Source organism: Schistocerca serialis, chromosome 7, assembly GCF_023864345.2.
Source record: "Schistocerca serialis cubense isolate TAMUIC-IGC-003099 chromosome 7, iqSchSeri2.2, whole genome shotgun sequence".
Taxonomy (NCBI): Eukaryota; Metazoa; Arthropoda; class Insecta; order Orthoptera; family Acrididae; genus Schistocerca; species Schistocerca serialis.
The window spans coordinates 485110765-485123831 of record NC_064644.1 but is presented as its reverse complement, the minus strand read 5'-3'; positions in this window follow the sequence as shown (position 1 = coordinate 485123831).

Sequence of the window (13067 nt, the reverse complement as noted above, 5' to 3'; positions counted from 1 at the left end):
ACAGAAAGTGTCAACCACGTTGGCGAGCGAGTCGAAGACCTTGTTCAGCAAATATCCGATGTCAATATTGACAAAAAGATCGCAGATGTCAACACCGGTATAAGCAATACACTTAATAGGGAATTTGAAGAGTGGATGCAATCCAAAGAACAGTACATTCTCAGCAAGGTACACGCTGAACTAAAGGGTGCGGTTAAATCTGCTACAGCAGAAATCTTAACCGCTCCCGGTACTTCTGGTGACACTTTAACCAGTGAATTAGGTGAAATCAGACGAGCATTTAGCCACGATCTTCCGGAATGGAAACGTCAGCTAAGCAATGATATAGATCAACTGAAACGACAAGTTACGGAATTGCTAGGTGACAAAGTGAGTATTCGCTACCGCCAGAACACGATAATCGTCAATATCCCGAGTGTCAGGTACAATTCTCACCAACAGTAAATAACACGCGTGACGAAACTTCCACGTCACGTAGTCACGCCGATCAACTAACACTCGTTGAACTAATCGCCGGCCGAAGTGGCCGTGCGGTTAAAGGCGCCGCAGTCTGGAACCGCAAGACCGCTACGGTCGCAGGTTCGAATCCTGCCTCGGGCATGTATGTTTGTGATGTCCTTAGGTTAGTTAGGCTTAACTACTTCTAAGTTCTAGGGGACTAATGACCTCAGCAGTTGAGTCCCATAGTGCTCAGAGCCATTTGAACCATTTTTGAACTAATGCGAGACGAGAGTGTGCTAAAACACAGAGTTTTTCAGCCTTTTATACCTGAAAAACGAAATATACATCCAATGGTATTTCTAAAATCATTCACAGGCGCTTTTCCAGAATCATGGAACGACAGGCAGCGGATACAGTTCATCCTAGGCTATGTACACGGTGAAGGATCAATTTGGGGTACAGAAATAATAGACAAATGTCACACCTATGCAGATTTTGAAAAGCATTTTTTGAATAAATTCTGGAGTTCAGGTATACAATAAAGACTCCGAAAGGAGGTTTACAACGCCGAACCTTTCAATACCAAAGGAGGAGGTTTGAGACGTTATTTTGAAAAATATCTACGTAAAATTCAGTATTGGGACACGCCCATTTCAACCAAAGATGTAATCATGATCTTAAAGTCAAAACTTCCTGTGTCAATAAGAGAAAAACTAGTTAATATGAGTGAAGAAGACCTAGAAGCCTTTCTTTCTGTTCTTGACAATTTGGATATGATCTATGAGGATGTGCGTGCGAGCGCGCGGAATAATTATAATAATGGACCGCCCGCTCCGCAGCAGCACATAACAAATTGCGTCAATGGAATGTCGTACCAACATAACACGGGACAACCAAACGCTCAGCTTTACGGCAATCATAGCAGTTTCAACCGACGTAATGGAAAACAATCCCGCAGGGGGCTCCCGTCTTGGGAGTATGTGGGTGGCAACCACACGGGCCCTTAGCTAAGCCTGGCATTACTTTCACTTACTTGTGTCAGGCTTCTCCTGTTTCCTTTCCTATCCGGCCCCCCTCGGCCAACTCTTGGTTTCTTCGACCCCAACGGTATTAGGTTTCCGAGGCCCAAGGGTGTCTTTCACTTTCCTCTCTAGTATCTATTATCTACCCTTCTACCCAACGGCGAAGCGAGCGGAAGAAGTATCTTATATCCCAGGTTCTCAAAGATCGTGGAGGCGGAAGAGGTCATGCCAGACGAACTGGCTGTAAAGGCGCCGCTCAGCCATCATTGAGCTCGCGGCAGTTCGTTGCAGTTCTGGTACCTGAAGTCACATGTCACATACATATGTGCCGTGATGAATTGTTCCAGAATTATAGTGTGTGGGTCACTTCCTCGCAAGCTGTAATCCACCTTAAAGAAATTCACGCAAATGGCAATTTCTCCTGTCATTTTCTCTAAAGACCAATGGCGATGGGATAAGGACGATGGTAGCAGGCTCCGAGTGAGGCTGGAAGCTACTAGTCTGGACCTGCACACTGGCGGCAGGTGTGTGATGGTCGCCTTCCTGAGAACCCGTGTGACTACTCGGGAATCCGGTCCTGCATCTGCGACTGGACAGGCCTATTTAGGATGACCGCTGCCCACCCTGAATGGGGAAGGCCCTAGAAAATGTGGGCTAAACATCGGAAGTCACACTTGAACCGGGCTGGGAATCCGCACCCATTAGGTCACTCCTTATACTGCGGACGTAAACAAAAGAAGAATGAAATGATTATGACAATAGGGAATGGAATGTCAGGACCCTCCTGGACGTGAACAATTATAGACCAGAGAGAAGAACCGCTCTTATCACCCAAGAACTAGCCCGTCTAAATATAGACATAGCTGCCTTGAGTGAGACAAGACTCTCAGGTGAGGGACACATTAGTGAGGTACGTTCAGGGTACACCATCTTCTGGAAGGGAAAGGATGCAGGAGAACCACGCATCCATGGTGCAGGATTTGCCGTAAAAACGAAAATAGTGAAAGATCTTCGACTTACACCTGTCTCAATTAATGAAAGACTGATGACTCTTAGAGTACCCATTGGTTCAGACAGATTCATCACCTTCGTCTCTGCATATGCTCCTACTTTAGACAGTGATGAAGACACAAAGAATCAGTTCTACCACCAACTGAACAGTACTCTCTCTAAAATACCCATTCAAGATAAATTAATTTTACTTGGTGATTTCAATGCCAGAGTGGGAAGGGACAACCGTTTTTGGAGAGATGTCATGGGTAAACAAGGGGTGGGAAACTGCAATGCAAATGGGTTGCTACTTGTTGGTCTATGTGCTGAGCACGAGCTTTTCATCTCCAATACCCAATTCCGTTTGCGTAACCGCTATAAGACCACATGGATGCATCCACGCTCCAAACATTGGCATCTTATAGACTACGATATTACGCGACAGCATGACAAGAAAGACATTCTCATCACAAAAGCAGCACTAAACATCGATGAGTGCTGGACGGACCATAGACTTTTAGTCAGCCGTTTGAGAGTACCAAAGTATCGCAAGCCACGATCCCACTTTTCAAACCCACCTCGCAGAAAATTCAACATAAGCAACCTGAACAACAAAAACGTTCGCTCACACTTCCAAGACATACTGTCTGAACAACTTAACAAAGCTCCAGCAACCACAGATGACGTCGAACAAGAATGGACCACATTAAAGAACATCATCAAAGAAACTGCTGAGAATGTTGTTGGTTGTAGTGCACGGAAAAGAAGTGACTGGTTTGATGACAACCACGGAGAAATCCAAGCCATCATCAATGCAAAGCGGGATGCTTACCTATCCCTTGCTCAAGATCCATCCTGCGCAGAAAAGAAAGCACACTTTCAAGAACTCAAGCAGAAATGTCAAAGTGAAATACGAGTAATCAAGAACAAATGGTGGCAACAGAAAGCCACAGAACTCCAAAATCTTTCTGATGCAAGGAACCTGCGTGGCTTTTACGCTGGTATTAAAGAGCTGTATGGACCTATCCGCTCCTCATCATGAGCACTGAAAGCTGCTGACAACTCCACCATTCTTACTGAAAGTCAGGACATCTTAAATCGTTGGAAAAAGCACTTCAGCTCACTGTTAAACAGCCCTTCTACTGCCGCTGGAGATTTTCTCAAAAATGTCCCACAGCACCCTCCAAAACCCTGGCTGGCTGATCCTCCAACTTTTCAAGAATTTTGCAAGGCACTCACGAGTGTGAAACCTGGGAAGGCTCCTGGACCTGACAGCACCCCGATGGAGCTTATTGAGGGTGGCGGCTTGCCTCTAAAAACTAGACTCTTCTCACTTATTATATTAATGTGGGAAACCCGCAAGGTACCAGCTGACTTGAAGAACTCCACAATTGTCACCATCTTCAAAAAGGGCGACAGAAGCGTCTGTGGTAACTACCGGGGAATATCTCTACTCTCTGTCACTGGAAAAATTTTTGCAAGAATCCTTTTAAATCGCCTCCAGACACTTTCAGAGACTATACTACCTGAGTCTCAATACGGGTTTCGACCTTCAAGAGGGACAATTGACATGATCTTCTGTGCACTACAACTACAGGAGAAGTGCAGAGAACAGCAAAAGCCTTTACTACTTGTTTTCTACGATCTAGAAAAGGACTTTGATACAGTTCCCAGAGAAGCCATGTGGATGGTCTTAAAACGCTTCGGCTGCCCTGAACATTTTGTTGACCTGATTGAAGCTCTCCACGTTGATATGACTGGACAGGTCCTCTGCCAGAATGAAATGACTGGTGAATTCCCAATAACAAGTGGGCTTAAACAAGGATGCGTTCTTGCACCTACATTATTTGCATTGTATCTGGCAGCTATGCTTTACGAGACAACCGTAAACAATGCAGGAATAGAACTTAAGCACAGGTTTGATGGAGGATTATTCAACCAGTCCAGACTCCATTCAAAAAGGTTCACCAGTACCACTCGTGTGACAGAGCTGCAGTATGCTGATGACAATGCCTCTCCAGCTCATTCACCTGCAGAGTTGCAGCTGTCAGTTGATTCCTTCAGCAGGGCGTACGAACGATTTGGTCTCTCCATCAATATTCCAAAGACAAAGGTGATGGCGCAGCCAACTCCTGGCTCCTCCGTTCCTGACTTCAGCATATCCATCTATGATACACTCTTGGAACAAGTGGACCATTTCCTCTACCAGGGAAGCATACTGTCATCCAACTGCTCATCTGGAAAAGATGTGGAGAATAGATTACGTGCTGCACATGTAGCATTTGGTCGTCTTACAAAGCGTGTCTTCCTGAATAAAGACCTAACACTGTACACCAAACTGATGATGTACAAAGCTGTAGTCATTTCCACCCTGCTATATGGTTGCGAAACCTGGACGTTATATCGCTGCGATCTGAAGAAACTAGAACGCTTCAACCAACAGAAGCTAAGATATATCATGAACCTGAAATGGGATGACTTCATATCCAACACGGCTGTTCTAGAGAAAGCAAAAATGCATAGCATGGAAGCTCTTATCATTGGGCATCAACTCAGATGGGTCGGACATGTCCAGCGGGTGAAAAATTACAGACTTCCACGCCAAATGCTGTACAGCGAAGTGAGCACAGGTAAAAGGCCACGAGGTGCCCCTCTCAAACGTTATAAGGATCAGTACAAGAAAAATCTGAAAAACTTGAACATCGATCCGAGTAACTGGTCCACAATAGCAGAAAACCGAAGTCGCTGGCGCTCAGTTACCTCAAATGCTCTTCAAAACTTTGAGCTGGAACGTCGAAGAATGGAGAATGACAAACGCCAGAGACGTAAACTCCTCCAGGCTCAGCCACGTCCTCCACCTTCCATCAGCTGTAATGTCTGTGGCCGCCTGTTCCACGCTAGGATTGGATTGCTAAGCCATCAACGACACTTCCACGCCTGAACCGTGACAAAGGAAATCTCAGGAGAGAAATGAAAACTCGGATACGAGTATCAGCCGACGACGACGAATGGAAAACAATATAACAAATATCCACACCAGAATAGATACAGTCCGATTTATCAAAACACACAGCAACAATACGGTAATTCACCGATAAATCACAACGGTAATTACCAGTACCAGAACAACAAGACGAATTATGGAAATCGTCACAAGGGAAAGAAATGGAACAATTATAACGGACCACAACAGTACAGTCAGCCGAGTCACTTCACTCCCACCAAATGAATTTTTCACAGCCGAAAAATGCGACATTTTCTCACCAACCCAACCAACAGTTCAGGAACAATAGTCAGGACAATTCGTCGCATGCTTTTCCTGACACCGCCGGTCATAATAGCCAAGGAAATCCGACCATTTTCTACACACAGGCGAACCAAGCACCAAACGCGATGTCAAATAACACGCAATCAAGAGAGGCACAAGTCGTATGGGATACGAACGCAAATTTTCGACCTGGTAGGTCGCATACTAGTCAAGTAAAAATAACTGACATTTCAGCTCCACCCCAGTCGGAAAACCATTAGCAGCTTCTTTAGGCCTCCACGGGGAAGCTGCGGAACCAATGGGGGGCAACTTCATTAAAAGACATATCAACGTAATTAGATACGAAGACGACAGAGACTTACGGGACGAACTATTAGACGAAAAGAACACCTACGAAAACAACAACCTTTGGGAAAACCAAGTACAAGCGTCAACTCTGATTCACATTTATGATATACCAATCATTGCCATCATCGACACAGGTGCAAATATTAATGCTATGTCTATGTGTGTATATAAAAAGGTGTGCTCTGTAACAAAAATTCCTTCACTTCCTGTACAAGGATGTACTGTATCTGGAGCAGTAGGCTCCCTAGTACAGAAGGTTAGCTTGCAAGTACAAGCAACAATACAATTTAAATCCGACTGTATACAGTGCACATTTTTAGTAGTAAAGAACCTGTCAGTGCCATGCTTGTTAGGAATGGACTTTCTACGAAGAAATCGTGCCATCATTGATTTAGCTGAAGGTAAGTGCACGTTAAGACTAGATTTTAGGACACTGGTCATACATCTAATGAGAACCAAAGTCAGGATAACCAACCTGGAACGTAAAGTGAAAATACGTAGACTTTCTGACAGGCAACATTACCACCGTGCGGCTGACGAGTTATTACCAACTGCCGACGAGTTACGCATAAAAATTGTGGAAACAGACGGACTCGACGACAGACAGAAGTATGAACTACATGACCTATTATCAACATTTGTGAACATTTTTTCCAGAAAACCAGGTATCATAGCACGGTCCCTGACTTCAGCCGTCGCACGGACGCCAAAATGGAAAATATTGAAATAAACGATATCGGAATTGAAAAACAACTGCTATCACTTAGTAGCGGAAAAGCATCCGGACCAGACGAGATACCCTTAAGATTCTACAGTGATTATGCTAAAGAACTTGCCCCCTTTCTATCAGCAATTTATCGTAGATCGCTGGAAGAACGTAAAGTACCTAGCGACTGGAAGAAAGCGCAGGTCGTTCCCATTTTCAAGAAGGGTCATAAATCAGATGCGAATAATTATAGGCCTATTTCGCTTACGTCAATCTGTTGTAGAATAATGGAACATGTTTTGTGTTCTCGTATTATGACGTTCTTAGATAATACAAATCTCCTTCATCATAACCAACATGGATTCCGCAAACAGAGATCATGTGAAACTCAGCTCGCCCTATTTGCCCAAGAAATTCACAGTGCCGTAGACACTGGCGAGCAGATTGATGCCGTATTCCTGGACTTCAGGAAGGCATTTGATACGGTTCCGCACTTACGTTTAGTGAAAAAAATACGAGCTTACGGAATATCGGACCAGGTTTGTGATTGGATTCAGGATTTCCTAGAAGAAAGAACACAACATGTCATTCTTAACGGTTCAAAATCTGCAGATGTAGAGGTAATTTCGGGAGTACCGCAGGGAAGCGTGATAGGACCTTTATTGTTTACAATATACATAAATGACTTAGTTGACAACATCGGTAGCTCCGTGAGGCTATTTGCAGATGACACGGTTGTCTACAAGAAAGTAGCAACATCAGAAGACTCGTACGTACTCCAGGAGGACCTGCAGAGGATTAATGCATGGTGCGACAGCTGGCAGCTTTCCCTAAACGTAGATAAATGTAATATAATGCGCATACATAGGGGCAGAAATCCATTCCAGTACGATTATGCCATAGGTGGTAAATCATTGGAAGCGGTAACGACCGTAAAATACTTAGGAGTTACTATCCGGAGCGATCTGAAGTGGAATGATCACATAAAACAAGTAGTGGGAAAAGCAGGCGCCAGGTTGAGATTCATAGGAAGAATTCTAAGAAAATGTGACTCATCGACGAAAGAAGTAGCTTACAAAACGCTTGTTCGTCCGATTCTTGAGTATTGCTCATCAGTATGGGACCCTTACCAGGTTGGATTAATAGAAGAGATAGACATGATCCAGCGAAAAGCAGCGCGATTCGTCATGGGGACATTTAGTCAGCGCGAGAGCGTTACGGAGATGCTGAACAAGCTCCAGTGGCGGACACTTCAAGAAAGGCGTTACGCAATACGGAGAGGTTTATTATCGAAATTACGAGAGAGCACATTCCGGGAAGAGATGGGCAACATATTACTACCGCCCACATATATCTCGCGTAATGATCACAACGAAAAGATCCGAGAAATTAGAGCAAATACGGAGACTTACAAGCAGTCGTTCTTTCCACGCACAATTCGTGAATGGAACAGGGAAGGGGGGATCAGATAGTGGTACAATAAGTACCCTCCGCCACACACCGTAAGGTGGCTCGCGGAGTATAGATGTAGATGTAGATGTAGATGTAGACTATGAATTTAACATGAGAGTGAAACCCCATGATACTTTTTGCAAAACAACCTATTCAGTTCCGCAGTCCCGTAAAGAAGCCGTCAAACAAGAAATACGTAAAATGCTTAAGTGGAAAATCATAGAACCGTCCGACTCTCCCTACAGTAGCCCGTTGTTACCTGTTTTCAAACTCGATGGAAGCGTCAGACTTGTCTTGGACGCAAGGAATATTAATAAAATCATCATTCCAGTATGCACAAGACCAGAACCACTGGAGGAACAACTACAAAAATTCCATAGTGTGAGGTTCTTATCCTCAATAGACCTCCGAAGTAGCTATTGGCAGGTGAAACTATCATCATCATCGAGGAAGTACACAGCCTTTATCTTTGCCGGCAGATCCTATCATTTTCGTGTAGTACCTTTTGGTCTCAACATTAGTTCTGGTGTTTTCATTGCAGCACTTGATCATGTGCTAGGACCAGAGTTACTTGACCAAGTCACCGTCTATGTTGATGATTTACTGATAGCAACGACTTTCTGGGAAGAACATTTAACTCTCCTACAAAAGATCTTTCAAAAATTCTCTGATTTTGGTGTTACTGCAAATTTACAAAAATCCAAATTTGCCAAGAAAGAAGTCAAGTTTTTAGGACATATAATTTCTTCGGAAGGAATCTCACCTGATCCCAGCAAGTTAACAGCAATAGAAAATTTCCCTGTGCCTTGCACTAAAAGGCAACTAAAAGGTTTCATTGGATTAGCTTCATTCTTCCGTCGCTTCATTCCGAATCAATCAATGAACAATCCCGCATTGTTAAATTTGCTCAAGAAAATCGTCCACCGGATGTGGACTTCTGAATGCCAAAAAGCCTTTGACAAGATCAAAGAAGCTCTTCTAAAGAGTAACATTTTAAGTCATCCAAAGATGAGTTTAGATTTCTGCATTTCTTGCGATGCATCGTTTCAAGGATTAGGTGTATGTTTATTTCAAATAGACAAAACTGATGGGCAGGAGGAAGTCAAAAAAATCAGTTTTGCCAGTCGGGTCTTAACCGAATGTGAGAGATCATATTCGGTAACCGAATTAGAGGGATTAGCCGTTGTGTGGGCTTTTCGCCGCTTTAATTACTATATTTATGGTCATAAAATCAGAGTATACTCAGATCATCAAGCACTGAGCTTCTTACTCTCTTGCAAACTGTATCATCCTCGGCTTACTCGATGGTGTTTATTTCTACAAGAGTATGATTTTGAAACTATATACGTAAAGGGCAAGAATAACATCATTGCTGATGCATTGTCACGTATGCCGGAAGGATTGCCGGAGCTTACTGAATTAATAGAACAGATTTCTAATCACAAAATTCTTCTTATGAACGATCCTCTACATCGGAGTTACTTTCTGCGTCTTTGCCGTCAAACGAATACTCTTCAAGACACAGATCGCAATTGGCTAGAAATTAAACAGCTTCTTCAAAACAACCCTGATCACTCGTTGTCAAAATTTTATAAAGTACACAATGGAGTTTTGTTTCACCGAACTTCTCTGTTGACAGGAAGGTGGTGTGTCTGTATTCCTAAAGATTATGTTGAACATCTCATTTGGTACACTCACCTCTCCTGGGGTCACTATGGCCCAGAAAAATGCAAACGCAAGATTTCAACATACTGCTATGTACCTAATCTTCACAAGAAGATGCACCAATTATTAAGAAATTGTTCCATTTGCCAAAAGGCGAAACCTTTCAACTTGTCAAATGCCTTACCTTTAAACCCGATACGTACAGAAAGACCAAACCAAATCGTCAGTTTGGATTATGCAGGTCCACTTCCTCAGGGAAGAGGAGGTGTGAAGTATCTGGTCGTATTGTTAGATCTTTTTACCAAACACGTGATACTCTATGCAATGAAGTCCTCTAATATACTTCAACTAATTAGACGTATTGAGAAAGACTATTTTCCTCGCTTTGGCAAGCCTGAAGCCATGGTATCTGATAACGCATCAACTTTCGCGGGGAAACGATGGAGGAATTTCCTTCAAATCTCTTCACTCCATAAAAGTCTTTTGTGTTTTCCTCTAACCAGTTTCCTTACCATCCTACCTTATCCAGTAGAGAAGTGAATTTTACGGGCTGGTTGCATGATTGATACATACAGGCTATACGAATGGATAGTCGTGACACATTGGTTGTCGACGGGCTATGCTTATTCTCCGCAAATTGCGAGTTCAGTTAAGATTTGTTATGTGCAATTGCACGACAGGGAACACCAAGCTTCCTAATTTCCCTAATGGTAGTTTGAACACGAACTGTTCATCACGTAAACGAAGCCACATTGACTATGTCTTCAAACTAACCACGTAATAGAGAGAAAATAAAAGAGCTGAACTTGAGAAAAGAGTAACTATTCTAAAAAGAAAAGAATAACAAGATTTCGAACAAAGTGTAAACCTAAAGTGCCTAGGAAGCACAAACTACGAACAAGAGCCACGCTTTTCGTCAGGCCTTGTAGTCACAGAGACTAAATATTTCTTTGTAAATAATTTTTAGATATGATATGTATACTAAATGTTAACTGTACTTTGTAGTAATAATGCAGTCAGTAATAAATGGATACGTATATGCTGCTGCGTGTGAACCGACTATAGACAAGTAATTAATGGACATGTATAAAAGTGGTGCGTGTGCATGACAACCAAATAAATGTGAACACGAATTAATAATAACGTGTGAACTAAAAAGGTGATAACTCCAAGGAGACGTGGGAAATACCGCGTGTGAAGTAATGTTATAAGTACTTGTACCACGAAACCACGATGTAGAAAGCCGAAGAGTGAAAGTGAATGTGTTGTACTTACCACAAACGGTACTGTACGCCTTTCCACGGACACATTCTTCGAAACAGCTGCGGGAGTCGCCGCATCTGGCTGCTTCCGTAATTCAAAGTCGATGGAAAACTGTGTAAAAAACTCACGCCACGGCTAGTAGGCACCAAACGCTCTGCTTCTCCCAGAATACTGCTGCTAGCGTTGTGGAACTGTCGAGTTATTATCACGTGATTGTGACCAACGGACGTAACACTGTGTACGCTGAGCGCTCAACAATCAATTTTTCTTTGCACAACGAGCGCGGATGCCAAATGTGTTTGAAATGCATTCAAAATAAAATATGATAAAGCAATGAATTAAGCACTCATGTACCTTGTGAAATTATAAAGACACTAATCGGAAGAGTCTTAAGCTCGATTTTGACAATTGCTACCGAATTTACTGACCAGGCCGAGTAATGACGAAAACGTGTCGAACCAAATAAAACGAGAAAAATAGATAAATATGAGAACTAAGCATTCCTAAGAGAATGAGACCTTATGTACATAAACAATTGTTATCCTTACCTAATCCAATTTTCTTTTAGACTAAGTTATTAGTAAGTAAGCACATTCTAATTCAGATTTTTTTTTTTTTTTTTGTATTTTTCATGTACGAAAACCTAAATGGAAGCACGGACATGTGTCAAGTGAAATAGAGACCGCCACCATACGGCTCAACATGTTGCAAAACCAATCTTCCAGTTCCTGACCCACGACGTATTTCCAACGCAACATCACACCCCGACAACTACTCCAACTTCCACAGTGAAAGTGATGCCCTACTTTTCCTCCACTGTGAAAGTGTAATCAATTTCCCCACTCAAGTGCAGTGCTATCATTTATACCCGAAGTTCTACCACTCCAAGTGCAGCTCATACCTACCCAAGTGTAGTGAAGCCACAAATAAGTAAAGTGCTACGTATTTACTGCAAGAAATCTTCGACGAAACAACGACAAAAATATTCCTGTAATATGTCATTGTAAAACAAGAATGTCAATTTTTTGTAACATTTTTTTTTCACGAGTGCACACAGCACCCAGACTTCTTGCGAAGTCAAGTAATTTATTTCTTTGTTATTTTTTAATATTTATTATGCCATGTATAATGTATCTATGTATGTGTATCTTTATCTTAATTTCATTATCTTTTACCGAGAAATGAACATTTGTTATCCTTGTACAATACATTAGAAAGAGCACAGTTCAATTGTCATGTAGTTACCCTATGGACAAATTACTATCAATTTCAGTCGTAAGAATATACTTACCTGATACTCTGTATATTAATCACTATGCCTGATGTAGTGTGTAAAATCTATTGTAAAGAATTTTTGAAAGTAATACTAACTTGTTTCACGAAAGCAATAATATCACGACTACGCGTGAGTCGCGATGATCCTGACGGAGTCATCGTTCCTCACGCGGGAAGCAATGTGATATTATTGGATTTCAGAGATTTTGCATATGAGAAAAGGACAGCCATCGAGCTGTAGTTTGAAATGATACTAAGCATGACAACGCGAGAATAAAGAAACGAAATCTGTTTATAACGTGCGCCTATACCAAGACGCGCGACCAGCGTTTAAAAAGTACTTTTAAACACTATGACTCGCTGGGCGCAGATATTTAAAATCATTGCCGCAGCGCTTGATAGCAAGAAGCTGCGAAACAGAAGAAAGAACAATTTATCATTTGTTAGGAAAATTCTAGAGTCTTTATAGTTAGTTGTACTTCTGGTCGCTGATATGTTAACATGTACTTCATTACCTTTGATGTTTGGTCGCCGACTTGTTAAGACGTGTTGTGTAGCACCGCTACAAGTTATATTTCGTTTAGTGTGAAAAACCGCGTTATCATCAAGAAAGAAAACGCTTTTGTAAACCTTGTGA